This window comes from Pristis pectinata, chromosome 19 (assembly GCF_009764475.1).
Source record: "Pristis pectinata isolate sPriPec2 chromosome 19, sPriPec2.1.pri, whole genome shotgun sequence".
Lineage (NCBI taxonomy): Eukaryota > Metazoa > Chordata > Chondrichthyes > Rhinopristiformes > Pristidae > Pristis > Pristis pectinata.
This window is the reverse complement of record NC_067423.1, coordinates 41,541,320-41,568,784: the sequence shown is the minus strand read 5'-3', so window position 1 is coordinate 41,568,784 and position 27,465 is coordinate 41,541,320. Positions and strand designations below refer to the sequence as shown.

The following is a 27,465-nucleotide window of genomic DNA, read 5'->3' as shown; positions in this document are numbered from 1 at the left end:
GCTAATTGCCTCTGTCATTGACAATTTCACCTCCCATTCTTGGCTCTGAGGTGGAGCTTTGGATATTTGGGCTGTAGGTGGCTTTGACAGTGCTGAAGAATCTGCTTCTGTCATGATTCTATTATCAGCAAGTTGAGAACCTCTTGTACTCTATCCACTTGCCACCTGCTGTTTAGGCCATGGGTTTTCTGTTGGCCCTCTACCTTCAGTGGTGTCTGTTAAACATTGTTTTCCGTTGAGGTTTGGTGGAACTTTTAGTCCAAGAACACCTTGCACTTGTGGTTAATTCCTGGATCTCCAGGTCATTCTCAAAATCTAACCTGGTATTTTCTATCAGTGGGGCCAGAAATCTCTTCACAGGCTCGGATTAAGATGGATTTCAGAACAGTGCAGAAACTCTGAGCATCATGGCTCCTGTTGGTTGGGGTCATCAAACTGTGTGAAAAGAGGTATACTTGTGGGGTCTTTAAGACTTTTAGTATTGATTTTCTTGAAGCAGAGTTTCTGATGCAGTCGTTGTTTTGGGCCCAGGCTAATGGAGATAATAGAGCAGCTTAGGTTGTGGTCAGTCCAGCAGTCATAAGTACACGTTGTGGCATAGGTGATGTGACTACCTTTGTGATATGTTGTTTGCATGATGGTATAAATGGGCGCCACTGCTTTGGGGGGTGTTGCCATTATGTGTTGTGGTTGCCTATCTGGAGAAACAAGGTGCTGGTTTTGAGAAGATCAGGCTTCAAGCACTTTGTCAGGAAGAAGACTCTCTCGGAGTTGGCTTTCCTTTCTCCTTCCTTGGATTCTTTGGACATTTGCAACATAAAGTTTCTATGCCAACCTGCCCCTGGTGAAGAACACCAACCCTCTATACACAGTCCACAATGAGACCTTGGAGAACATGAACCACTTTCCATATCTTGGGAGCCACCTGTCAATGAAGGCAGACGTCATTGATGAAATTCACCTTTCCCTTCAGAGTGCCAGCACAGCCTTTGGCTGGGTAGCAGAAGAGCTTTTAAAGAATAAGAACTCAAATCTAGCACAAAGCTCATTTATGTATTGGGAGTAATAGTCCTTGCCACCCTCCAAATGTCTGAGATATGGACTACCTACAACAGGTACCTCAAAGCACTGGACAGGTATCAACACTGCATACAAAATCCTTCAAATCCATATCCAGGATAAGTGAACCAACATCAGCATCATCTCCTGGACCAACATCTCCAGCATTAAGCGTTAAAATTACACTGTAAGCTAAAATGTCTAAACCAAACTTTGTCTGAGCTCCATCATGACGAGATTACTGGGGACAGAAGATTTGTAGGAATTCCTGACCCATGACTGCTCTAAATGGAGAAGGAGCATTTCGTATGGTCTTGAGAACCTCAAGTCCATGTATCAGGTGCCACACAAAAGCCCCGCGTAAAGTGTACTATCTCCCACTACCCTTCCGCCTGCCCTATCCAGCACCTCTTGGCTTGTCTGTCTTTGTCTGTGGATCCCACTTTGGCTTCATCAGCCACCTCAGAAGCCACAGAACTTGAGTAGAAACAAGTTATGCAAAGGACAATCTGAGAAGAAGTCTCCTCGTTCTTGACCAAACACAATATCCCAAATTGAAAGACAATCTGAAATTTATACTTTTCCAGTTCTCAAAAGCTTAGCTTCCTCCACTTTTTAGTAATGCTTTCCTCACTTCAACACTGAACTATTTCAGTTGACTAAGCTGATCACATTGCTTCAGCTCTGCAAATGATTCCAACTTGTATATTAAAAAAAACAATGGCTTACATTGCAAGCACTGAGCCCTGCACTCTTGACCTCCAACTCTGCCAGTGCACCTGCCACAGGGACTTGGTTCGATATTCTGAGCCTTGCTTCACCATGCCACTTTTCTGAAGCTCCCGTCATACTTTAACGTCTTATTTTTCTACTTTAACATTATTTCTGCAGTGACAGTGCTCCTGTTTTGTTTAATGTTACTGCCTTTCTTGCTTTTGACCAAAGACATTGTAAAAATGTTTCAGCAATGCTTTTGACCTCTCATCCTAAGCTTTCATTTCACCCTTTCTTCAGTGGGCATCCCTATTTTATGTTCTTGTCACTAAACCTCTGTGAGACATCTTGTTGAAAGAGTTGTTAAATTTATTTGAATGTATGAATGCTCACACTAAATGCCAGCAGGATGACCAACTGAGGCCAAGTAAACTACTTCTGAAAGCATCAGTGATGAACTCAGAACAGTAAGCAGCAGATGAGGTCGACAGCTAGAGTAAATGTTGTCTATAATAATCATCTAAAAGGATTTTTGTACAAAAATAAGTTTTGAGGGTTTTCGTCAGTGTTAAACGGCAGGCTATAAGAAAGTATTCCAGAAAGCATTTTCAAGAAAGGACAAGCATATTGCAAAAATGGATATTATTCGGGATTCTTTATCAAAGATTGTAATTTGCAATCAGTTTTTTCCCTGGTTGAATAGTTTGGTAGTTCTGCATAGATAGTTGACTTTTTGTGTAATGTACTTATTAAGCAGAGCAAAGCCAAATTGATTGCTCCAAGGTTAGACAAATGGAACTACTTTTTTAAAATGCTGAGAGCCGAATCCTTTTCGATGGTTTAATTGAGAGAGCGACCTACAGTTTGTGTAGTATTCTCTCTTGAGTCCTTGACATTTACAACATTGTTTGGAATAATGAATGATCTTGTTGACTGCTTTTACAGCAAGTATTGCTATATTTGTTCTGAAAAGTAAGTAGTCATAATCTGCCAGTCAGTTTAGGAATAGTAAGATTCATAGTTTGAAACAGTCATTAAGCTTTTGCATTTAATAAAATGTCAGCAGGTAGAGTTACATTATTTTAATTCACGGCTTTGTGAATCCTACAGGTGCTAGTGTTAGCATTTTGTTTTTTTTTCTGAAAGTCTACATGCCCATCTCTCTCCTACGCCATATATATATAGGAGATGCAGACACAAGGGTAAGACAGGAGTCTGATCACTATATTAGCTTTGATTGCAGATTAAAAGAAAGAAGGGGACAGCATTTTTGGACTTGGACAGATTTATGATGTCTGCTCCCATCTGCAATTAGTGGAGCATGTTGCAAGTTAAAAATTTTTGCTGTTAAAAGCATTTTGCAAGTTTAAAATTACTGCTAATATCTATCAGTAGAATTAATTTTGTATGAAACTGCTGGAACCTTACATTGTGAACGTGTTCTGTAGATTATTTACCATTCTGTTTTGTTTGCAGAGTGTGGAATCTTATATCGAAGTCTCTTCAGATACTCTGCATAAAGGGCATAAAGGTTTTGTGTCAAAGATTTTTCCAACAGAAACATCTGTTTTTTATTGATATAGACACCAAGTGGAGGCTTTAATATGCAAATCTTATAAATGCCTTGCGGTTAATATTTCAGCCTTTTCTTTCCTTGTTTAATTACATCTGTTAGTATAGCTAGGCACAATTGCCTGAAATTGGCTTTGCAAACTACTTGATCCATGGTTTGAGACCTTCTATTAGAATAGAATTACAGTCCCAGTTAAGGATTTAATTTTCTCATTAATAGCATGATTGGTATCAGCACCTGTGGGTCATTATGACCTGTCAACTGCATCATTCCCAACTAAATTATGGGTTGGGAAGGAAAGTCATGTTACAATATTTCCCTTGTTCAGCCTGTAATGGTTGACAGAAAGAAATATTATGCCAAGCTCTACTTATTGCTACTGATTTGGACACACCAATCTTTCAGTGTTTCCCTATATTAAGCAGTGACTGCCCTTCAAGGTAGTGTTTTGGAACACCCTGAGCTCTTAAAATGGTTACAACATAGAAATAAGCTATTTGGCCTGTCACGTCCACACCGACTCTCTATCACGGTAATGCGGCCTTTCTCCACAGCCTTGCAAATTTTTTCCTCCGTATATTTATCTAATTCCCACATGAAGGCCACCATATCCACAGGCAGTGTATTCCAGAGTCTCTCACACACAGAGCAGTTTTTTTTTTTGTCATGTTGCTCTTCTACCGCACCCCCGTTTTATACCTGTGACCTCTAGTCCTCAACCCTTCCACCAAAGAGAACAGCCTCTCACTATCCACATTCTATAGATCCCTCATTGTTTTATATACTTCCATTGACTATACTCTCGGTCTCCTCCATAGAAAACAGTCCCAGTCTCTGTCATCTGTCTTTGTAACTGTTGCCACTTATTCCAGGAATCATTAGGGTTGCTGGAAGAGAACCCAAAGTCTTTTCTGGACCCTCTCTAATATCTTCATATCCATCTCATAATGTGGCAACCAAATTGAACACACTACTCCAGATGAGGCTGGACTAGTGTTTATTTAAAGGTTCAGCATGACTCTCCTGCTTTTTATATTCTGTCTCTATTGACAGATCCCAGAATTGTGTCTGCCTTATTAACTGCTTTCTCAACCTGCCCTGGCATTTTACAATGATTTGTGTACACATACCTGCAAGTCCCTCTGGTCCTCCCTGACTTTAAGAACAATATTCTTTATTGCATTTCTCTGAGCAAGAAGGTAACTAGGGAGAGGGTAGGACCACTCAAGGATAAAGGAGGGAGGATGTGGGTGAGGTCCTAAATGAGTACTTTGCCTTGTCCTTCTCCTTGGTGAATACCGTGGAGGATAGTGAGATCACTGTAGAGCATACTAATATGCTAGGGCATTTTGAGATGAAGAAAAAGATTGCGTTGGGTCTCTTAGGGTGGATAAATCCCCAGGGCCTGTGGGATATATTGTTAGAGGTAAGATATGAAATTGCTGGGTCTTGACCAAGATCTTTGTGTCCTCTCTAGCCACAGGCGAGGTTCTGGAGGACTGGTGAGTAGCTTATGTTGCTCCTTTGTTCAAGAAGGGAAATGTGCATAATCCTGGGAACTATAGACCAGTGAGTTTCATGTCAGTGGTAGGAAAGCTATTGGATAGATCCTTAAGGATAGGATTTATGAGTATTTGGAAAATCGTGGTCTAATTAGGGACAGTCAGCAAGGCTTTGTGTGGGGCAGGTCATGTCTTACTAATGTGATTAAGTTTTTTTGAGGAGCTGACGAAGGTGATCGATGAAGGTAGAGCAGTGGATGTCGTCTACATGGATTTTAGTAAGGAATTCAACAAGGTCCCTCATGATAGGCTCATCCAGAAGATTAAGGTGCATTGGATCCACGGTGACTTGGCCATTTGGATTCAGAATTGGCTTGCTCATAGAAGGCAGAGCGTAGTGGTCGATGTGTCTTATTGTGGTTGGAGGTCAGTGACTGGTCGTATTCCACAGGGGTCTGTACTGGGACCTCTGCTGTTTATGATATGTATAAATGACTTGGATGAAAACATGGATGGGTGGGTTAGTAAATTTGCAGATGACACAAAGATTGGTGGTGTTGTGGATATTATAGAAGATTGCCAAAGAATACCACGGGATATAGATCAGTTGCAGATAGGTGCAGAGAAGTACCGAATGGAGTTTAATCCGAGCGGGTGTGAGATGTTGCATTTTGGGAATCAAATGTAAAGTGAAAGTACAGGATTAATGGCAGGACCCTTAACAGTGTTGATGTACAGAGGGGCCTTGGGGTGCTTTCTATAGCTCCCTGAAAGTGGCAGCACAAATTGATAGGGTGGTAAAGAAAGTGTATGGCATGCTTGCCTTTATTAGTCGAGGCATTGAGTTTGAGAGTCAGTAATTTATGTAACAGCTATATAAAACTGGTTAGGCTGTATCTGGAGTATTGCATTCAATTCTGGTTGCCCCATTATAGGAAGGATGTAGAGGCTTTGGAGAGGGTGCATAAGAGGTCACTAGGATGCTGCCTGGATGAAAGGGCATGTGCTATAAGGAGAGGTTGGACAAACCTGGGTTGTTTTCTCTGGAGTGTTGGATGCTGAGGGGAGACCTGAGGGAAGTTTATAAAATTATGACAGCTGGTATCTTTTTCCCAGAGTTGTAATGTCTAATACTAGAAGGCATGTGTTTAAAGTAAGAAGGGGAAAGTTAAAAGGAGATGTGTGGGACAAGATTTTTACACCAAGAGTGGTGGGTGCCTGGAATGCGCTGCCGGTGGTGGTGGAGGCAGATACGATAGAGGTTTTTGAGGCTTTTAAGTAGCCACATGAATATGCAGAGAATGGAAGGATATGGACCATCGGCAGGCAGAAGAGATTAGTTTAAATGGGTGTCATTAGCTTAATTAGTTCAGCATAACATCATGGGCTGAAGGGCCTGTTCCTGTGCTGTACTCTTCTATTTTGTCTCTCCTTGTTCTTACCAAAATGTGTTTTCATTTCCTTGCATTTCTCTGCATTAATATTTACCTGTCAAGCATGTGGCTGCACTCTATTACTATCCTCTTTACAGACTGCAATCCTGACAAGTTTTGTGTCATCTGCAAATTTAGACTTTCCCTCAAGTCTAGGTCATTGCAGATAAATGAAGTAATGGCCCCAACACTGATCCCGGAGAAATGCCTCTATTCATACCATGATTCACCTTTCTCCAGATTGAAAGATAACTATTCATGAAAGGTGCAATATAAACGCAAGCCATTTCCTTTAATTCTTTGAAGTATTGTTTTAGTCCATAGAGTAAAGACAGCAATAAATGCAAGGTCTTCTGCATCACGATTGGGACAGCCCCCATCTGTCAGAGGCTATGTAATCTACTCCACAAGGCCATTAATCAGATTTAAAAAGCCATGGGTAATCAGGAGTAGTTATCTGAAAAATTACTCTTTGGTGTTGTAATTAGCAAAGGAGGCCACATTGACCATGATATCTGTCAGCACCCGCCACTTTGCCTTGCACTCTGTTGAAGCCAGGGATAGCTCTGTCATGTTCTGGGGTTGTCCAGCTAGTGACCCACACAAACGAGAAAGATATGATGTGAGCAGGAAAAGTGTAACACCTCTTCTGAAATACAGTTGTGTTTTTAATGCAATGAAAAGGAATTTTGATTTGAAATTGAAATTCTCAAGATGCTTCCCATTGCCTGAATAAGCCTTTTTTTTTTGACAGTTTTGTCTTTTAGAGATGGGATTCCGGGGGGAAAATATTACACTTGGCTACATACCTATATTTCAGTGAAGAATTTTACTACACATTGACACTGAACTTGAGATTGCCAGCAAACCTAAATTTCTGTCTTCATACATAACTTGTAATAAGTCATTAAGTCCCTGTTTTTAAAAGGCCAACTGTGGAAGAATACATTAATCAGGTAAGCCTGGTTTTTTAAAGGCCTGGTTTTAAGGGGGGAATTTTGATTTCCATGTGGATTGACAATAAGAGGGCCAGCTTGAGTCTCAAAGTTGGTGCATTTTTGAAGTCTGTTCAGGTTGGTTTTCTACAACAGGGACAATATGAAATTTAGTGTTTGGAAATGAATCAGAATTAGTCAACAGCCTGACGTTGAGGGTGACTGAACACTTTTTTTAGGTTTAATGTGTTTGAAAGAGTGAAATGCAAAATGTCTAAGATTCTAGGGTAAGCAATTTCCTTCTGAGAAGAAAGACCATAATAAACCGCTCAGATCCACTTGGGTGTGAAGCAAATAAACCCAATGGGAGGTGTTCATGTGAGATTTCAATGTAGGACAGAACCAGTTTATTACCACCAAGGGGCAAGAGTTCCACCTGCTATCTCTGGATCACTAAAGGAGGGCAGAGCTTAAAAGTAGAAGTAAAAACTAATGCAATCTTGTTGATCAAGAGAGAGGAAAGAACAGAGTGACAAATAGGTAAGAATTGTAAAATATGAAGTATGGGAAAATTTGCAAGGAAATCAAAATTAACACAAAATGTGCATGTTGAGGAAAGGGGCACTGGTCAGCAGCAATGTGGGGCCTTTTAATTTATAATATCATTGCCATTGATTTTCAAAGTTTTAAAAAGACACATGGAATGATTACTGTGCATTATTATTTACAATAAAGGAATGGAGTATCGTCTCATTCATCCATATATATCTGCCTTTTCTACATCTACCTCAGCACTACTTTCCCACCCTAGCTTCACATCCCTTGATTCCTTCAGTATTCAGAAATCCAGCTCTGTTTCGAGTGCAATCAGTAACTGAGCCTCTGGGATTTTGGGGTAGAGAATTTAAAAGATTCACTACACCCTGAGTGAAGAAATTGCTCCTTTCCATTCTAAATAGTGTACTCTTTATTTTGGGACTGTGACCCCCTAGTTTTAGATTCCTCAGTCCGGGTAAACATACTTCCCACATCTACTCTGTTAACCCTCAAAGAACTTTGTATTTTTACCCAAGTCACTGCTCATGCTTCAGAGCTCCAGAGAACACAGGCCTACCCTACTGCTTCTCTTCATATGACACACCTGTCATATCTGTGATTCCATGAAGCAGCCTGAATCTTTGCTGTACTCCTATAGGAAGTGTATCCTTAGGAAAGGACACCAAAGTCCTTTTGAACACACCAACGCTTTTCAATCTCTCGAAAGTTAGTCTGAAGTTTAATGCCTTCTCCAGAGACTTGAGCTATTTAACCTATTGCTAATTCTTTGGTGCAATGCGCATTAGATGATCATAAATGCTCTCTGCAGGCAAAGAATTGAAGGATATTTTCTGCTGTCCTGGCTAACATTTGCCAAATTTGGCGAATGGTGTTGCCCAAAAGCAGGTGATCTAGTCACTTCTGTCTTCATTTGTGGCCTTTTGTGTGCAGAAAACTGCTTGTTGGCTTTACAATAAACATGAGTCCAGAAATAATTTGTTGCCTGTATAATAGCCATCAGTCATAAAAAGTGCTGTGTAAATGCACTCTTGCTCTTTGTATTGTGCAAGATTATTTTTCAGCTGATACTATCTGTTGAATTTACTTTCGAAGAATTGAAATATGATTTTCTTGCCCATTCTAACATGCAGATTAAAAAGTGGCTGTTTATATAAAGTGCCAAGCTGGAGAAAGAAGAACAGCAAAAGGTATGTAGTAGAGAATTCCGAATCAGAAACCAGAATTGCAACTATTCAATAAATGTTACTTGTTGTTATTATATTGTTGGAGTTTCTAGATGGAAACTTTGCTGTTTAATGTGTCCCATTTGTAACTTGAAAATAAGTTGCTGCAGTATGAGATCGACAATGGTGTCAGAAAGGTGATAACAATTTAACAAGACCTCTTGAGTATTAGGCTTTGGCTCTGTTGTGTCAATGTCATAAAATTAGGCTGATGTGCAATAAGCAATATTGACCCTATTATCTCTATAGGGTATCAACTGACATGTCACACAGACTCTCAGAGTACTCAAGTCACTTAGGCATGCCAGCATACTATTAATTCTCAGTAACTCCACATTAGATTCTGGTTTATCATTCATTACGCTAAATCACAAGACTCATGGCTTGGACTTGAATACTACCCTTGTGAGGTGAACTGGCCAGGCTCATTCTGATGGAGGTTGTTATCTTCTGAGTTCCAAACTCCGGGTCTTCTTTCTGCGATGGTTGTCACCACCCTCAGTGTCCGTGATGGACCCTCTTTAATGCATCTTTAATTTGTCTCTTTTCCGTCCTTTGCCTCCATCAAGGTGGAGCAACCCTTCACACTTGCTTAGTTAGCTGAGGTAACCATCCAGTTCCACTCCCTCTTTATAGCAGGATAGAGTTTTGGTAAAGGTGACTTCTTCCAGAATTGATGTAAAGTTAAAGCAACAAACAATCTGCTGGAGGAACTCAGTGTATTGAGCGGCATCTGTGGGAGGAAAGGAATTGTTGACATTTTGGGTTGAAACCTTGCATCAGGACCTGCATTCCTTTTCTCCCACAGATACTGCTTGACCTGCTGAGTTCATCCAGCAGATTGTTGCTCCAGATTGCAGCATCTGTAGTCTCTTGTATCTCTGATGTAAAGTTGACTTCCTTCCCCATCAAGTTCGAAAAGATTTGGTTGTTAGCCGTACAGCTACTCCATGCTAGTGAAAAAAATGTCCTTATGATGAGATTAATTTATGCAATGCTCCAATCAGATAACACCTAGAATGTTGTTTGTTCTGATAACCCCAAGATACAAAATTGGAAATTACAACATCATTATTTGTTGAAAGTTATCTCCCTGGTTCTCCAGTATTTCTGCTTATAACCCAGTGTGTCTGAAGTGATTTTTGTCTTGCTCTCAAAGCACAATCATGAAGCTTGACCATCACTGCAAATTCCCATCTTGGTCTTTTCCCCAGTTTCTGTTGGTATGATGTGATGCTTTTTGTTTTAAAACAAAAAAAATAATGCTAATGCTTGGTATGGAAATAGGCTTATTGCTGAGGAATTTGAGGGCACAGGCTCATAACACATTAGAGACAGCAGTCATCCTAATTAGGAACCAGCAAAAGAAAATGTAGTTCCTGATTTTATTACAGCACAAGTTGTAAAAGACAAGATGTTGATGAGGTTTTAAAAAATCTTCCAAGCTCAGTTGGGCTATTGTGTGCTTCATAGTGTATTGAGGCTGGGCTATGACAAGCTTTGGAATGCAGTTTGGAAATTGGTGGTTGAGGCAGAAGCTGTCAACTTTCTAGATTTGGATAGGTGGATGAAAGAATTTAGGAATAGGGGTGGTAAGTGTTAGTAATATTTGCTGATGCTCTTGGTAAATGGTTTGTTTGGCCTGCAATGCTCATTTCCATCTGATGTATTTCTTGTTTTCTAGGACTCTTGCCTCCATTAAAATGAGCTCCATTGTGCTTCCTTCACCACCAACCATCAGAGTTTGAATTAATTGATCTATACTTTTTTGGTATTTTGTTCAACCCTGAGCTGACCTTTTCAGTCTATATGCTTTCCATTATATTTGCTTGCTTCCATTTCTGCCCCTAATTACCACTGAAATCATAAGAACATAAGAAAATAGGAGCAGGATTAGCCCTCTTGGCACTTAAGCCAGCCCAGCCATTGAATGTGGGTAATGCTAATCTTCACCAGGCTTTATCTCCTCTTCTGTGCCTGTTCCCCATAGCTTTTCAGTTCCCTGATTTTTTTTTTCAAAACTTTATTTGTATTCTCTTTAAATGCCCACAATGCCTCCCAGGGTAGAGAATTTCAGAGATTCACCGCCGCCTGCGAGAAGTGTAATAATTTAGACAATTTGAGTTCTAATCACACCAAGAGAGACTGAGGATTTGAGTTCTGTTCTAAAGAAATCTAGGAGTAATTGGTGTCTGCAAATAAAACAATACAATTGTCAGCTTGTCATTAAAAACTTGCATCATTGTTCTTTTGGGAAGAAAACCTTTACCTGCCTGGTGCACAAACAATTCTAGTCCCACACAAACATAGCTGAACCTTTACTGTTCCTGAAGTGGTCTAGCAAGCCTCTTAAGTTATGTGAAATTATTTATTAAAAAAAACTATTTGGAATAAAACTGGATGATCAGGTTACTATCTGTACATGAAATGGGGAAGTGTTTAAAGTATATCCTGCACCACCTTCTTTTCCAATATCTGGGGATTGGCATGTATAACGAATTCTCCCATAAACTTATCGAGGAGCAGTCTATCAAAATCGTACTCTTAGAATCATACTTCTCATCCAGTCCCAGACTCGACAACTATCCCTGGATTTGTTCCGTTCCACAGGAATTCATCTCACTAAAGTCTGGAGGATGTTAGGGTGGTGGTAGGGGAAAGTGGAAGGTGCAAGCTGTTAACATGGTTAGCAGTTAGAGGATAACGGTTCTACTATGCCTCAATATTGACTTCCTGTTGAGCAGTATCTTCTACCCTCTTTCAATTCAAGGGTACAGCATATAATATGGTTGCAGGATTTTGATGTCTATAACATCTGAAGTGGCCTGGTAGTCATAAAGGCCAGAGCTGCCGAACTGAACTAGTAACAGGTGGTGAGAGAATCAAGGGAGGAAATAAGTTGGGTGACTTCATTCTTGTATGTGACTGACTAGTAGTGATTACTGCAGAGTCCTTGTGATGACCAGGCTTCTCTCCACCACCTCCCCCTCACCACCCCCCCACCCTCCCAACCCCACTTACTGAAGATACCTTTCATTTTGTTGTGCAACAGCTTCCTATGTGATGTAAATCAAGAGCACATCTGGCAAAAGAAAACTGACCATCCATGAGATCCTGTGGGCTGTCACAGCAGAAAACAATCTGTAACCTCACGGCCATACTTCTCTGTCACAATTGAGCCAGGTTTGGTCACCTGGTTTTATGCAGAGTGTAGAAGAGCATGATCGTCCCAGCTTGAGACGCTAACCTAGTAAAGTTATAACATAGAACACGATCGATGTTGTAGATTGTGCAGTCTGCATCAGAACCAAAAGATAAGTCAATGTTCTTCAGTAGTACCTCCTAAATGTTTGACTTCTACTACCTTGAAGAGCAAGAATTGTTTGTCAATAGATATAACACTACATTAAAATTTTTCTTCCAATTCACATATGGACATAGATCACCATTCCTTCACCATGATATCAAAATCCTGGAACCATGTCTAATACATTGTGGGAGCATTGCCATTATATGGACTCAAATGCAAATCAAAAAAACTGCTGGGAATCTGAATTTAAAAATAGAGAATGTTGGAAATACTCAGGTCAAGAAACATCTATAGAAAGAGAAACACTTTGTCAGAACCCTCGTGTCACAATTATGTTTTTCATTTGGTGATATCTTTGGGTAAGTTACAACATGGTTCTCATTTGGACTCCATCTATGTAAGAAAGCTGGCTTCCACCTTCTTAGACCAAACGAGGATGGGGAATGTATGCTAGTATTAGATAACTGAATGAAAAGTTGATGCCAACAGTAGTATGGGATATCTAATTTGTGGTATCAGAGAACTGAGTTATGAAGAAGTAAAAACTTGAGTTTCTGAGCTGATGTGGATTATGTGGCATATGTGTAATGAAGGGAAATTTGACGTGTTACTTTAACTTGAACTTCAATAGTAGGGAAAGTGGCAAAAGATCACTAGTGCAAGCTTAATGAAAATGTCAAGGTACAAAGAAATAATTCGGAATGGACGTTTGTATAGAGCAGAGGACGCGTATCATTCAAAGAACTGCCCCATGGTGTGACGATTCTGTTGGTCCCTTTGGATTCATCCTTTAAGTATAATGTTGATCACTTAAAAGTCTGCTTTCAAATTAAATTTCAATTTTCATTTGTAAAATATTGTCTGCAATATTTGCAGTTTCCACCATTTATTGTCATGTCATATTTTACATCCAGTTTGAATTAATAATGTCGATTGATATTAGAATCGTCAACACTGTCAGTGGCTAGATGTTATTCATAATGAATGGAATTATAAAGATTATTTGCATTCAATTTCATCTTTATAATTTTGTGAATAGGATTTGATCTTCTGTACTTTTGTGCATTTATGCCACAATTGTGTTTCTCATGTGAAAATTTATTTGGCTAAATTTCAAAATTTGCCACAAATTCTATATGCCAATGGAGCTTTGGTTCATTTTCTTCCTTCCTGACCCATCTGGATAAAAGTTACAATTATGTTACCGAAGAAACAAGCTAATTTTCATCCTCGGTCTATATCACTAAAACACATTTTGCAGTCGTTTTATCTTTTTTTTGTGCAAATTCATTGACACTTTTCGTATATTGCACTTCAGCAAACTTCAGAACTAAATGGCCCCTGGAGCAGTTCTGATGGGTGTTAAATGTTGATCATTCCATTAATGCACATATTCATGTGTGAATATATTGACACTGGTCTGGGATGTTCTGAGGTTGTGGTTGGTGTTTATCAATGCACATCCTTTCTAGGATTTTATGCTTGCTTATTTTAGGGAGTAAGAAGTGATGTTACATTTATTTAAAAACTGGAACTTGGTGCATCTGTAGGTGTAAACTGTCATACGTTTCTTCACCTGATGAGGATTCTGTAATTTTCTTTGACTCACTATTACTATTGGATAAATCTGTGTATTTCTTCCAGGACGTGCTCATGAATAATCTGAATGGCAAACAGTATGGAGGAACTGGCACAGCAGATTGTTGAAGCTCAAGTGGGTGAGGTATGCATATGGGAATCATCAAAAACAGCTTTCTCAATTTGGTCACTGAGTGCCTTTCATTGTATTATAGGGAGCCCAGTGTCTTGTCAGCCAACCCCTGCCCTCCCTTTCCCCATTTGCAAGAGAAAAAGATAAGTGGCTATGATGGGAATGTTCAGTACCAACCTAGTGCCTGGTCTTTGCTTGAAGAAATCCAACAAAATGCCAAATAATTTGATGATTTCATATTTTTCAATTTGCATATCTAACCGGTGAAACGGAACTATGGTGCAAATTGAATGAAGCTTCTCAGCTAAAGTAAGGTGATCTAAAAGCACTCATGGAACTGCCCAATCAAATGGCATGTGATCCAATTGTAAATTATTGAACAATGGCAGCAAGAAACTGCAGTTACTAGCAATTTGTGAATGTCAATCAAAGTTTAATTTAAAGGAAGCTTTAAGTGATCAACATTGGCAAATTATCAAACTGTTACACCATTGTTTTCTTTTTAAAAAAAAATTCCTGGTCTTGAAAGACATTTTAGTAATTTTTGTCTGAAGCATTTACCTTTTATTGAGAGTAAGTAGCCAGACTGGTTCAAAACCTGTTGGGTTAATATATTACCAGAAAGTTTCCCTGCAACAAGTTAAAAATAATTTATTGTTTGTACTGTGTTTTGATAGGTGATAGTGATGCAGTAGTCATTTGACAATGCATATTTTTAAAACTGGTATCCCAACTTAGGATTTTTAATTGTGGACATATACCTAGAAATTTCTCGTCAATTTGGTCTTGCTAAGTGTATGACGCACCAGTAACTATTAACTCTACCTCTAAGCTTTGATTCCATTGAAATCATTCCAATGGAGTACAATACCCAGCTGTGTTACTTGTGGCAAGTTTACTGATACCAACTAAACACAATTTTTGTGCTATTCTTCTGTAGTTCAGAACCATCCACCATAGAAAAGAAAATTTGCTCAGAATCTAAATAAGAAATGTAGTAATATCTGGAAAAAAAAAGCCTGCTACAATGATCAGGTTTATTGGAATATAACATGCACTTGTTATTCTCAGCAACCAGAAACTGGACACCATTAGGCAATTCTGCAGAGTATAAACCAGCAAGCAAATTTATTTAATTAATTAGATAACGAATTGGTACTCGTAATGTTAAAGAACAAACACACTTCACCGTGTTCCCTTTAATATGACTTTTGATGGTTTACGTCATGCGCATCTGTTTTTCTGCTGGCTTCAGGCCAATTTATCAGAGGCTAAGTTGACCTTGGATCCCCCATTCAAAATCTTCGGCTGATGTATGTGAAGAAAGGTTATTGAAACAATATTCAGTGATCAGTCATTTTATCCATTACACATGATGTTTGAATTGATTGGAGTAGGTTGAATCATAAATCTGTGTCAAACGTTTTGACCTTTTAGATGGATTCCCAATTTGGTGCAATGGCATTGATAAACCGCATATATTGATACCAATATTGTGTGTAGTGAGTATATTTTATTAGCAGATTTAATGAAACGTCCAGGAATTATACAGAGTATAAACAAGAACACCAATAACTTCAAGTTAAAACTGTTAATGGAACAGAAAATATAATATCTGATGCTGTTGGATGATGTTTACCTGGGGTATCTTCATCTTAGTCTTAACATTGAGAATGGCCTGTATTTTAAACCTTCCGCATCACGTTGTTTGTATTTTTATCAACCTGAATATTTTGGTGATTAATAGCTGTTAGTTCTAATGAAGGACTTCTCACTGATCTTGAAATTTGTAGTCTGGCATTGTGACTATTAGGGAGTATAGCTCCAAGGTCTAGTCAAGGCCTAATGGAAAAACCTGCTGGAACACTCAGCCTAAGTATCTGAATAAGCAAGGATGGGTACTGGTAAGCTGTTTTGTGCTAAAATGTGAATTTAATCCAAAGTAGGATTTATATTGTAGATACAGTTGGTAATTAGCTTTAACCTGTGTGTGCTGGAACCAACAAGAACTAATTCAGTAACTATTGTAGATTTCATGCTTTATTTTCCTCACATTCTCTTCCATTGACTTACAACTTATCCAACAATTCTTTTCTACGTCCCCAGCTTGGATACAAATACTCTTTTAATGCCCATGACTCAAGTTATACGCTAGAAGATCTTCAGCCCAAGATCCTGGGGACAGCAAAGTGCAGTCATAATTGGATTATGAATTAGAGTCTTTGATAGATTACTTTTTGGATATTTGTCATTCTTTAGAAGTCCTATATTTGTATACTCAATGTAAATTTTAAATGTAATAGTGTGCTTAATGTTAATATAACAGTTTCAAAAACATTTAATTATTGTATTTATCCAAATTCATGGAATCCAGCAGTGCACAGAAGCTTATGATTTGGAAACTTGTAATCCATTGCAATCCAAATCTTAAATGTGCATTTTTTTTTAAATAGCTATTTTGGATGATGGAGATCTGGACTGCTGATCTTCTGCAGTATGGCATTTTGCATTTCTTTCATGAAGAGTTTTTATTGGTAGACTTTTTTTTCAACGTCTGAGTCACTTGAGTTAGAGGTCCACATTGTGGGCCATCCTTCATTTGACATACTGATCAAGGGATCCTTTAGAATTCCTTAATAAGATTGCTTCCCATGGTGTCCTATCAGCGTGTCTTCCACTTGGTTGGAATGAATTGCAATGTTGGCAAGCATACTTTATTGTAGTCTTTATGTAAATTTGGTACAGTCACAAATTACAATGGCTGTTTATTTAGCATGGTGTGAAAACTTTGGGTAAGTCAAATGGGCAGAGAGCATCAGATTAGGACTTGCTAGGAAAGGAGGACCTTGGCCTTAGTAGTGAGTAACAGAACATCACCACAGGATTTAGTGCACTTTCCTAGGCTCAACTATCTTTAGCTGTTTCATCAGTGACCATCCCTCAATTATAAAGTCAAATGGGAATGTTCACTGAACCATATTCAAATCCATTTGCGACTCCTCAGCAAATGAAGCAGGCCATGCCAGCATGCAGCAAGACCTGGACAACATGCGGCAAGAAACATTTATTGTCGGGAATGACATCTTCATCAAGAGTCTGACCACTACTTCTGACCTTCAATGGCATTACCATCGCTGGGTTTCCCCACTGTCAGCGTCCTTGGAGTCACCATTGACCAGAAACTTAACTGGACACGTGAGCGTGCCAGAGGCTGGGTAACTTGCAGCAAATGACTCATCGCCTGACACTCCAAAATTGTTCCATCATGTGCAAGGCATGAATCAGAAGCATGAAGGAATACTCTCCACGTGCTGAATATAGCTTTGTCACTGAAGTAGGTGCACTTACTCAGCTAGAATAGTCCTGACAGCACCCCTCAGTCCTGTGACCTCCACCATCAAAGAGGACAAGGGCAGCGGGTGCAGGGGAGCACTGCCATCTGCAGGATCTCCTCTAAATTGCACTCCATCCCGACTTACGAACATCTACCACGTTTCTTCATTGGATCTAAATCCGGGGCTACCAACCGAACAGCAGTGTGAGAGAACCTTGTTCAGGAAACATTGCAGCTGTTCAAGAGGGTAGTGAGCCAATATAAAATGCTGGCCTTGCCACCGATAACTGTATCCTAAAAAAATTAATAACTAAAAAGGATTCGGAAAGGTTTGTGCAATGATTTTTCCTGTGATGTACGACGAGGTCATTTCCCAATCTGAATGCATCTCCTTCCTTGAAGCCTGCTATAGTCAAAGCATTTGGGATATCTAATATTTCTTCAACATCACGGAGGAATGATATTCACATTCTCCACCTGCCCACTCGAGGATGATTTCAGGAAGTCAAGCAGCTCCACCTGACTTGGGTTCTTCATCTGTTTAATGGGCTTCCTCATCTCCTCGACGGTTGGAGGAATTCCCAAGGACAGCACGGGGAGAAGAGCTGCTGCCTCAGCTCTAGTGACCTAGGTTTGATCCTGACCTCTGGTGCTGTCTGTGTGGATTTGCATGTTCTCTGTGGCTATGTGGGTTTCCTCCGGCTGCTCCAATTTTCTCCCATATCCCAAAGGCGTGCTATTTGGCAAGTTAATTGGCCATTTTAAATTGCTGTTAGTGTAGATGGGAGTAGAATCTGGGGGTAATTGATAGAAATGTGGGGAGAACAGGTTATCGGAAATAACCTCTGAGAGCTGGCATAGACTCAGAGGGCTGAATGTTGTGTAATCATTAACCTATATTGCTACGTCTGGCCCGCTGGTGGACAGAACATCGTCGATGAAACAGCTGAAGATGGTTGTGCCTGGGATGCTGCCCTAAGAGACTCCTGCAGTGATGACTGGGGCTGAGATGACTGACTTCTAACACTGTCTTCCTTTGTTTTCCCTGGTGATCATTATATTTAGTTGGTAAAACTCCTTGAAGCCGTGATTTGTCAATGCTGCTTTGAAGTCAGGGACAATCATTCTATATTGCCTCTGGACTTGGGTCGTGATGAGCTGTGGATCAAACTGGGCATTAGCATGCAGGTTGTTAGTGTATAAATGCTGCTTGATAACACTGTCATCTTACACCATGTTGCTGATGATTGACTGGGCAAGAATAGCTGGATTAGATTTTCCTGAACTCGTGATCTGCATTGTTCGACGCACTTGTTCTGGAGGAGTATGGCCCTTTTCCCCATTCCTATGTTTCCAGTGGTTCTGTTCCACAAGTTAAAAGCTGGAAATGGTTTGGTCAAAGTTAGAGTAAGATTCATCTTGATTTCATTGTCTGCATTGGAGCATGTGGCCTGATGGCTTTGAGATATTGGTGCCTTATGAGACTGAGACAGACAGATAGGTATGAGGTGATCACTGATTCCAGAAGGAAATATGTTAAGTCAGTGTATGTTCATTCTTGATGTCAAAGCTACTATTGTGAAACCTGGATTCTTCTTATTTTCTGTTTATCCTTTCGAAAGGAGGTATAGTCTCATTTCTCCATGAACTATGCTTCTCCCATACATTGGGAAGTGCTCAGCAGCAACGTCAGTGCTGAATCTCCAGAGTTCTTGGACTATGATCAGTGTGGTCCTCTGGGCATTCACTCTACGTTGCCCATAAGGGCTTAGATGGTCTGGGTCCCAATGATGAGTTTCCAGCTTGGTTGATTTTGATCACAGTAACAATGATCCCACAGAATCTGGTTATCCAGTCAGGAAAGAGTGACACACTCTTTAGAGTACTTATTCTTTGCCTTTGACTGCTCAGTTGCAATTACTGCTGCCGAGCAATGCTCCTTGTGCCTGCTGGCATGTGTCATTTTCTAATTAAGAGATTTCTGGAATGCTCATTCCTGCTCCTGTCATCAATACTGATTGAAGGACTTGAACTCATTGAGGGATGTTGTTCTGTAAAATAGATATGTCCTGCCTTTTAAAGGTTTTTCCAGTGCTAGATCGGGCAGCGTGTTGGAGGTTGGCAGGGCAAGGACTTGAAGTAAACAATCCATTGTACAGCCAAGAAATTCCATGTACTCTGTTAGCTTTCTATTTAAAGAGTAGAGGAAAGTACAGCAACTTCTCCCAGTAAAGGTAGTGTAAATTCTCCAGAAAATGGCAATAATCTAAGTCACTGAAAACAGTGTAATACCAAGCTTAATAACAAAGGAATTACCCAATCATCTTCACCCTGTTTTATTCCCAAGAGTGCCATAATAAAACAAAACAGAACAAACCAATAATATAGTACTGCAGCCACTGATCATATAGGCCAAACTGTACTTGTATAATAAAATCAGGGGAAAAAATGGCAATTTGAAACAGAAAATGCTGGTCAGGCAGCATTTGTGGAAAGAGAAACAGTTAATGGTTCAGGTCAATGGATCCTTCACATCTACTTCTCTGACCTTGAATGTTAACTGTTTCTCTTTGCATAGATGCTGCCTGACCTGCTGAGTGTTTCCAGCATTTCCTAGTTTTGTTTCAGATCTCCAGCATCTGCAGCTTATTTGTTTTTCACAATGTGGCAATTATTGGGTAATTGTGCTGACTCTGACGTAGGATTGTGGAACGCATTGTACGGGGCAGCTGTGTTTTTGCAGGCAGGCTGCTGTATTTTGACTTTTCACTGAAATGTACAGTTCCATAAATGGTTTCATCCACTTTTGTTAATGCATCATCATAATATTTGAAAGTTAATAGATTTTCTCAGATGGTTTGATCATAAGTCTGTGTTCTCAGCTCATTAATTAAGTAGAAGGTCTATTGAGCAAGCCTTTGCTTCCATTCTTAGCAATGTAGTACTGCTCTAATCTAAGTTCCCATATTTCATCTCTAGTCGTTAACATTCTTCAGTAACTGTTCTATGACACCTCTTTCTTTTGCCTCCCAGGGAGGCAAAACATTTACAGAAATGTGAGAATTGACTTTTCCTTAAAAATCAATTAATGGGGTGCATGTGTCACGTGCAAAAAATGCATGTGACATAATTAATCATAAGTGGGTATTATTGTGCAAACAAACGTAGCAGTCATTTTTATGAGCAGCATGGTCCTAAACCTAGCTGAGAGATAAATGATTGACCTATTCCCTGTTTCATGTGTACTGCTTGAGAGGAGCATATTGGCTGGGGTACTTGGGGAGTTAATAAAAGTATCCAACATTCTGATTGAATTTGATGGAGTACATAGGGAGGAATTGTTTCCACTAGCTTGAGAGTTGTTGACCACATTGTAAGTTTTTATATAACGGGCCCAATTGGCACATTCGGAGGTAAATCTTTCAATGCTCCAAGTTCTGATTTGGGATGCACTGCCTGAAACGGTGCTGGAAACCAATTGTTAACTTTCAAAACAGTGGGATAAATAATGAGGAAGTTGAAAGGCTATTGGGGAGCAGCAAGGATTTTTAGAATCATAGGTCGTACATCACAGAAACAGGCCCATTGACCCACCATGTCCATGCCAACTGTTGTACCTATCCATACTAATCCCATTTATCAGCACTTCATCATAGCCCTCTATGACTTGGCAATTCAAGTGCTAGTCCTGATGCTGCTTAAATGTTGTATGAGTACCCACCACATCGAGCAGTGTATTCAGATTCCAACCACCTGTATGGGGAGAAAAATTCCCCCTCAGATCCCCTTTAAACCTCCTACCTCTTACTTTTAAACCTATGTCCTCTTGCCTTCGACACCTCAATCATGGGAAAAAGATCCTCACTATCTACCCTTCCTAAACCTATATCCTAATTCCATCAGATCATCCCTCAACTGCCTCCACCCCAGGAAAAACAAACCCATTGACACATTCCAATCCAGGCATCATCCTGGTGATTCTCCTCTGCTTAGTCACACCCTTCCTATTTGTGATCAGAATTGCACACAATACTCCAAATGGCCTAAACAATGTTAATTAAAGTTGTAATATGACATCCCATTTCTTGTATTCTGTGCCACAGCCGATGAATGCAAGTAATCCATATGCCTTCTTCACCACCTTATCTACCAGTGCTGCCACTTTCAGGGATTTATGTATCCTAAGGTCTCTGTTCATCAACACTCCCCCAGGGCTCTATCATTTGCTGTGTAATCCTACCCTTGTTTGACCTCCCAAATGTATCACCTCGCACTTAACAGGATTAAATGCCATTGCCCAACTTTCCAGCTGATCTGTGTAATGCTGCAGACTTAGACAACTCTCCTCACTATCTACAACACCACCAATTTTCATATTGTTTGCTAACTTGCTAATCATACCTCCTACGTTCACATCCAAGTCAATAGAATACATCAGAGGTCTCAGCACCAACCCTTATGGTATACCAATCAGAGAAGCAGCCCTCCACCACTACCCTCGAAGCCAATTTTGGATCCATTTCTCCAGCTTACCTTGGATCTGATGGGCTTTAATCTTCTGGACCAGAATCTTGTCAAAGACCTTACTAAAGTCCATGTAGAGGACGTCTATCACATCGTCTTCATCAATATGCTTAATTATGGCTTCAAAACATTGTCAAATTAATGAGACAGGATTTCCCATGAATAAAGCCATGTCAATTATCCATGGACAATCTCTGCCTTTCCAAGTGTGGATTTTATTAAATAGTTAGCACAATGGACTGAATGGCTTCCATCTGTGCTGCAGGATTAAACAAACCTAATTCATCTAAAATAGGGTTGCTTTTGTTTTAAATAATGTGGGAAATGTTTGTCTGAACTAGGCAAACTGGGATGTAGCTTAATATCTCATTTGAATGAAGGAACTAAGATGATTTAAGTGGAAGCAAGCTACATGACTGAGCAAATTTGAAGTCCCTGGAGCTGTTAACAGTTTCATGCTTAATGCATTTTTGACAGTCGTTCTCAACACCTCCAAGCTGTCAAGATTTGGTCTTCCAATGTTTGAGATGTAAGTAAATCATTATTTACACTTGAGGCTTTCAGTCGGATGAGGGCAGACAGCAATTTGTCTTTGGAGGGTCTGGAGCTCGGCTCATCTTAGATTATTGCATATGACTAAATGTAATAGAGGAAATAACAGCAGCAAAAGATTAGATTAGAGAAGTAGTGTACTGCATCTTCTGTTGGAAACTGAGCATGGAAGTGGGATGAGCAAGGCATTATGTTCAATTTCATGGAATATATTTCAAACATAAGGAATTTATTTCCAGGGTCAGTAGTTGAAACAGAAGCTGTCAAAATTTCAGATGAGATTGATTTGATGGTTGAAGATATAAGGATGTAAACGTATAAATGTGATCAGGATTATTTGCTTATGGGGAAAGCAAACACCAGTAATGACCCATTTCCGTCTGGAGACTAATAGGTATTTTTGTGTATGCTTGTCAAAGAATGTTGACATTATTTGGCAGCGAAGCCACTGAAACCAAGTCTGATCCTGTCCTTGCCGTAAGTGAAGGGCAGGATAGCACCAGTCACTGAATGACAACTGGTGTTAGAACACTGGCTAACTATTTCGTCATTCCAGAGTCAATTTTCACTTCTGCTATAAAGAGAAAATAAATTACTATAGACTGGTGTTTCTGGCTCGTTGCCTAGCAGAGCCCAGGCTGTATGAAGTAGGCATGAACTTAGTTAAACAGCTGTAATATGGCAGAGATGAAATCATATTGGTGTCGCTATCACGTTGCAACCTTTGTGGAGGAGAGCCAAATCTGAATAATCTGTCTTCACAGTATGGGCCCCTGAGGATGCTGGACCAAGCTTTTAAATACAGAGGTAGTTAAGAAGACAGCCGGCAACTTTTGCATGTAAATTTTAATGTTTTTTGTCCCACATCTTGTTGAGGACAACTGCTGTTTGAGATGTGTTGGGAAGTAGAGGGTACTGGTGGATGGGTGTTTCTCTGACTGGAAATCTGTAACAAGTGATGCATCGCAGGGATTGATGTTGGGACCATTGTTGTTTCTAATATAAATGATTTGGATGAGAATGTAAGGGGTATTATTAGTAATTTTGCAGATGATACAAAAACCGATGGAGTCGTTGGTAGCGAAGAAGGTTGTCTAAGGATACAGCGGGACATAGATCAGCTGGAAAGTTGGGCAGAGCAGTGGCAGATGGAATTTAATCCAGAGAAGTGTAAGGTAATGCACTGTGGGAAGTCAAATTCTGGTAGGACATATTCAGTGAATGGCAGGGACCTTAGGAGCATTGATGTACAAAGTCCATAGCTCCCTGACAGTGGCAACATGGGTGGATAGGGTGGTGAGAAGGACTTTTTGGCATGCTTGCCTTCATAGGCCAAGCATTGAGTATAAGAGTTGGGATGTCATGTTGTAGTTGTACAAAACATTGGTTAGACCACACTTGGAATATTGTGTACAACTCTGGTTGCCACTAGAGGAAGGGTGAGGTAGCAATGGAGAGAGTACAGAAGAGATTCACCAGGTTGTTGCCTTGAATGAAGGGCTGTAGTTATAGAGAGAGATTTGATAGGGTGGGTTTGTTCTCACTGCAACGTTGGAGGCTGAGGAGTGACCTTATTGAGGTTGATAAAATTATGAGGGGCATAGATAGGATGAATAGCCTGAGTCTTTCTCTCGGAGCAGGGAAGTCTAGAACTAGAGGGCACAGGTTTAAGGTGAGAAGCGAGAAATTTAAAGGAGATCGGCGGGTTAGGTTTTTCACACACAAGTTGGTGAGTATCTGGAATAAGCTGCCAGAGGAGGTGGTAGAGACAGATACAATTACAACACTGGAAAGGTGTTTGGACAGGAACTTAAAAAGGAGAGGCATTGAGGGATATGAACTTCAATAGGAGACGTATATAGGGGTAGGGGCCCAATGCAAGCAAATGGGATTCGTGTAGATGGGCTTCATGGTTGGCATGGATGAGGTGAGCCATAAAAGCCCATTTCTGTGCTGTATGTTTCGATGATTCTATGTTTGCAGAGTGGCTTTGAGGATACCTGATTTTTGCAATTAAATTCTCTCTCAGTAAAATTATGGACTGTGATAACATCTTATTTATTCCATGGATAAATAAGAGCGTAACACAGAAAGGCATCCACCACCTTTTAATATTCAATGTGTAATCAATCCCCCCATCATTAACACCAACAGAGATGAACTTGCCATCACTGGTCTGAACAATTTTGTGCCTGGGTGAAAGTGGCTGCTACAGTGGGCCTCCCTGTAGACTGTGCAAACGTGGTGCTACCATTGGTTGCTTGATTGCAGCCACCATGCACTGCTGCCCTAGGTGGCAAGTATTCTAGAGCATTAAGTGAGTTAAAATCTTCTCATTCTCATCTTGGACAATATAACAGTTTACTTTGCCGTCATAAACAGCCATGACATTGTCCTTGTATGTGTGATATCTCCCCATTGGGTTTACTCATTTAACAAACCTGAAGGGAGCAAAAACTGCCAGAAAATTAACTTGACTCTTGAACCGTTGTGAAAAGCTAAGAACTGTGCTGCACACGGCCCATGTGCAGCGGGGGATTTCACTAAGTGATTTCTGGATTTATTGCCTAATTAATTTAAGCAGAACAGATCTACATCTGCACATGAGGAGGAAAGAATTATTCATTTCTGTCTTATACAACTTAAATGACCAAGATTTTATGATTGGGTTGAAATAATGTCCTGCCTTTTGAAATATTCTTTCAAAACCAAGTATACAAAAGGAGTTCCAGTTATTTAACTTGGCTGCTCAGCTGCTTGTGCTCAACTAACACTCTCCTATGTCTTTCACTTTGAACCAGTGCTAAGATATTGGAATGAACGGATTTTGTCTTTCACTCTGGGCTTCCATTACACTTCTGGGCGTTTGATTCTTTGCTGCTTAACACTGCAACATTGGTGTTGAACCCAGAGTCAGTGCATTACAGCACAGAAACAGGCCCTTTTGGCCCATCTAGTCCATGTTGGCCTGGTTTTCTGCCCTGTCCCATGAACCTTCACTTGGACCACGGTGCGCTCATTCATGTACATATCCAAACTTCTCTTAAGTGTTACAATGGAACCTGCATCCACCACTTCCGCTGGCAGCTCATTCCACACTCACGCCACTCTCTGATTCCCCCCTCAGTTCCCCTTATATATTTCACCTATCACCGTAAACCTATGACCTCTTATTCTAGTCTCACCCAGCCTGAGGGGAAAAAGCCTGCATGCATTCACCCTATCTATACCCCTCATAATTTTGTATGCCTCTACAAGATCTCTCCTTATTCTCCTGCGCGTCAGGGAATAAAGTGCTAACCTATTCAACCTATCCCTGTAACTCGGGTCCTCAAGTCCTGGCAACATCCATGTAAATATTTTCTGCACTCTTTCAAGCTTATTGATATCTTTCCTGTAGGTAGGTGACCAGAACAGCACACAGTACTCTAAATCTGGCCTCACTAACATCTTGTACAACTTCAACATAACATCCCAACTCCTGTACTCAATGCCCTGATTTATGAAGGCCAAAGTGCCAAAAGCTCTCTTTACAACCCTATCCACCTGTGATGCCATGTTCAAGGAATTATGGATCTGTATTCCCAGGTCCCTTTGTTCTACCGCACACCTCAGTGCCTTGCTGTTCACTGTGTCAGTCTTACTCAGGTTTGTCCTCCCAAGCTGCATCACCTCACACTTGTCTGCATTAAATTCCATCTGCCATTTTTCAGCCCATTTTCCTAGCTGGTCCAGATCACTTTGCAAGCTTTGATCGCCTTCCTCACTGTCCACTACGACCCCAGTCTTTGTGTTATCCACAAATTTGCTGATCCAGTTTACCACATTATCATCTAAATCATTAATATAGATGGTAAACAACAACAGACCCAGCACCGATTCTTGCGGCACACCGCTAGTCACAGGCCTCCGATCAGAGAAACAACCATCTACTTTCACTCTCTGGCTTCTCCCACTGAACCAATGTTGAATCCAATTGACTACTTCATTCTGACTGCCAAGCGACTTAACCTTCTGGAACAGCCTCCCATGCGGGACCTTGTCAAAGGCCTTGCTAAAGTCCACGTAGACAATGTCCACCACCTTCCCTTCATCAACCTTCCCGTTAACCTCCTCGAAAATCTCTTATTAGGTTCGTTAGGCATGACCTGCCATGCACGAAGCCACGTTGACTATCCCTTATCATTTTTAAAAGGTGATTTTTTTTCCCCCCACTCTAGACATGCTGAGAAACAAGTAATTGGAAAGAAAAGTAGCATTTATACTTGTATAAAAGCTCGAGAACATTGTGAGGACAAGTATAGGTAAGCATTTTTACCACTTTGGAAGTGTTGATAGATTTTTAGTTTGCAATTATTCTTGTATGGGCCATTACATGATAGCATGTTGCATGTATATTATTTTTGACTCTAATTACGCAGCTTTTTTTTCCGTGTGGCAGTCTGCAGGGCAGTACTCGGGGGGAATATTTAATGTTATCTGCATGCACAATGCATTTGTGCTTGTCTTTTAAAGTACAGGAAGAACTATTCATCTACATTGTTTGAATATGAATTGGTCCTGGCATGAAATGAAGACATGAACATTGGGACTAATTTGGTAGCTAGAATATCAGTATTCATGGGATTGGTGTTGGGACATATGTCTGGTTGTTTCTGATCTCCTGTCTTCAGGAGTGCATTCTCAAAAATATCGGTGCATAGCTATTGACATTGAGATTTAATTTTCTATTAAATGTATCCAGTTGATTTTATTCTGTTTGCAAATTTGAATACATAATGTTTTAGTCGTCATGTATTTTTCTTATCTTTTGCAAGGTGGTCATAAAAGCCTTTTTTAGAGACTGATTTAACAGGCTGGCATTTAAAATCTACACACCTGCCTTTCCTCCCAAGCCCATTCTGCTGATTATTAATCGGCTAACTTAACCCTAGTGTAGGTGGCTGGTGGGAGAATCATAAGGTATACATGTAAGAGAATAAATTACAGGGAAATAAGTGAGGATATGAGATTAATGGGATTGGTTTGAGAGCTGAC

At 40.1% G+C, this 27,465-nt stretch overlaps 1 protein-coding gene across 8 annotated transcripts in view; it reads left to right on the top strand.

Annotated features, from left to right (window-relative positions):
• Positions 1–27,465, top strand: part of nr2c1 (nuclear receptor subfamily 2, group C, member 1) — a 92,794-nt gene that overhangs the window by 20,911 nt on the left and 44,418 nt on the right. For 6 of the 8 annotated variants that reach the window (XM_052033445.1, XM_052033446.1, XM_052033439.1 and 3 more), the window contains 3 exons: positions 8,905–8,961; positions 13,952–14,030; positions 26,649–26,732. The gene's annotated coding sequence lies outside the window, so the exon portion shown is untranslated. The remainder of the gene's footprint in view (positions 1–8,904; positions 8,962–13,951; positions 14,031–26,648; positions 26,733–27,465) is intronic. The other 2 variants (XM_052033441.1, XM_052033444.1) reach the window with 1 other exon arrangement.